Raw genomic sequence first — 2,997 nt, forward strand, 5'->3', positions numbered from 1 at the left:
CTTGGGTGAACACCCCCCTGCTCCTCTCTAAAATCATGGGCCTCCCTTCTCCCTCCAAGCCTCTAACGTCATTCTCTCCACAGCACCCAGCTTGCGAATTAAAGGCCCAAGTTCTAGGCCTGCCTCACTGGCTGGCTGTGTCCACATCGGTGAAGTTAGCCACTGGGCCGTGATGGTTTCGGATCTGACTAGGAGGCTGCAGGGATCTGAAATTCCCCAGCCAGGAAGGCAGGGGCTCCTGCTGCAGGCACAGTGGCCTCCCCCGCCTCTCAGAGCACCCAGTCACCATTACCAGCAAAAGCTTGTGCCAGGAGCAGAGGCAGATCTAGGGCATCACAGTTATGGCACGTGCCCGGGGCGCCACTTGAAGAAGGGCGCTAATGAGTAGTTTCTATTTGCCACCAAAGTTTCCATCCCCAACTGTGATGGATCATCGAGCAATTTAGAAACTAATTGCCACAGGCATGTAGATACGCCTCTGGCCAGGGTGGCTCCAGGCTGGGGTTCCTGGTAGTGGAACAAGATGAAGACTTTGGGGAGGGAATGTCCTGCCCAGTCTGGAGTCAGACAATGCCCCCCTCCCTTGAACCCCCCTTCCCCCACTCCCGGTCCCTCAGGCCTCTGCTGGAGGTAGTCACAGGACTGCAGCCCCACCCAACTGGCAGGCCCAGAAACAGGAATGCTGCCCAGCCCAGCCAGGGGAGACTGTTTATTCTCTGATGTCGGGAACATCCCAGACAATCAGGGGGATTTGGCTGCTGGCAGTCCCTGGATACACGGTTTTGAAGAACTCAATTTAATGAGAGCAGGCTGATGGTCGGAGCTGAGCAGGAAGCGGGGGTGGAAGGGCAGGGCCCACCCTCTGTTCCACATTCAGTGCCTCGTGAGCCTCTGAGCTCACCTCCAGGGTCTGCAGAACCAGGGCTGGAAAGGTGGCCGGGCCTGAGCCCAGGCCTGATTGTTCTACCAAGGATCCCTGTCTGTGTGGTCTACTTTTGGTTCCCATATGCCCTGAATGACCATGGCCCAGCCAAGGGGCTGGTCCTGCCCATGCCAGCCTCCCACCAAGACCAACCCAGACCCTGTTAACTCAGGCAGCCCCTCTCACTGTGGACTGGGACCTGCCCACCAGTCCCCTCTGGCTTTGTGTCTTTCTGACCCTTTCTTTCATCTTGGGCAAACCACAGACCTGCGTCCGCAGTGGTGGCTCCAAGGTAGAAGTCCCCGGAGACTCGGGTTAGATTCCTGGCCAATGTGCCTCAGGCATGGCAACCACCCAGCTGTCAGCGGAGGCTTGCGTGTTGCTCCTGGTTTCAGCAGAACTTCCCAACCAAGCCAGACTAGGAATAGGGCCTGGTGATCTACTTCCGAAAACCAGCCAGATAAAGCCCTCCGAATCAGTGGTTCCATCTGCGGCTGACCATGCAGATGGGGCAGGGCCTCTGGGGGCATTTCGCTTGCTGTGAGTCAGGGGTCAACTCAACAGTAAAGGAAGCCAAACAGGATCTGCCCCACGGGGGGAGGGGCTTGGGGAGGATTAACAGGTGATTCTTGCAATACACGCATCAGGCTAGAGGCACTATCAGCAGTTCTCAACCTGTGAGTCGAGACCCCTTGGGGGTCGAATGACCCTTTCACAGGGATTGCCCTGTGATTCATAATGGTAGCAAAATTAGTTATGAAGTAGCAAGGAAAATAATTTTATGGTTGGGGGTCACCCCAACATGAGGAGCTATATTAAAGGGTCGCGGCATCAGGAAGGTTGAGAACCACGGCACTCATAAATGGCTCATTTCTTCCACGGCTGCAGACCTACCTCTGGGCTTCCTGGGGGCTAGATCTGTTCAGGGTTTCTTATTGCCCTCAGCCCTATTCACATCTAGAAGCTACTTGCAGCTTCTAGAGCAGGATGCCACTGAGGCTGAAGCCTTTCTGGAAGAGTTCAAGTTCACCCAAGTGGATGGGGAGGCTGAAGAGGCTGGCTGGGCCAAGCAGTATTCCTGTCTCGGGACTTGCTGGCTGGGTGGGGTTGCATCCCGGTGACCACCTCCATCAGGAGCCTGAGGGACCTGGGGGGACAGGGATGTCTGACTCCAGACTGGACAGGCCCCAGTGCATGGTGGGTGTGAGGGTGTTTTGTCTGCCTCCCCTTTTGCACAGGATTGAGGGACTTGTGAGGACAGCCCTTGGGGTCAGGACACACATGATACCAATGCAGACGCTCGGTGGAAATCCCCCACCTCTGCCCCTGCATGAAAGGGCTCGCACCACGAATCATGAAGCTCCAGGATAGTGAAGGGTACCAAGGAGGAGCCCCATTTATTCCTTACAAGACCCAGTTTGAGCCATTGTATATAAAAATGCAAGGTTCCTGAGTGGCACAAAGGGTCTGCACTGGGCTTATAACCCAAAGGTGGGAGGTTTAAACTCACCCATTGGCACTGGAGAAGAAACACATTTGGTGTTTGGCTTCTTTATCTTTTTCCTTTTTCTTAAATTTTAATAAATCATTTTATTAGGGGCTGTGGTAGTCACCTAATCTGGTGTCAATTTGAGGATTAAGAGTGTAGAGGTGGAGCCTAGCCTGTCAATCTGGAGATAGCCAATGAGACTTCTGTGTGGGCATGGCCTTCTCCTGAGAATTCTGGGAAATCTGGTACTTCCTCCTTGGAGGTGGGAGACACTTCTCTCTCTGACACACCCTGGGAGACAGAGCAGCTGGCAAGACACATGGACGCAACCAGACCTCGGAAGCCGGAGAAGCCACAGAGAGACCCCTGCCAGCACTGAGATGCTTACAATGCCACTGGACCCAAAGACTTTCTACCCACTGGCTTGTGATCATCCTGCATTTGGCTTCATTGCATGTGTTTCATGAGCCTGAAGAGGACTTTATAGATTGGTATCAGACATATGGGCTAATATCAGACTTATGGCCTTGGACTGGACTGAGTTGGGATGTTTTCTCAATGTTCAATTCCTCTAGTATATAAACCT

Source organism: Echinops telfairi, unplaced genomic scaffold (assembly GCF_000313985.2).
Source record: "Echinops telfairi isolate 266 unplaced genomic scaffold, ASM31398v2 ScPeMD7_7475;HRSCAF=8513, whole genome shotgun sequence".
In the NCBI taxonomy this organism is placed as follows: domain Eukaryota; kingdom Metazoa; phylum Chordata; class Mammalia; order Afrosoricida; family Tenrecidae; genus Echinops; species Echinops telfairi.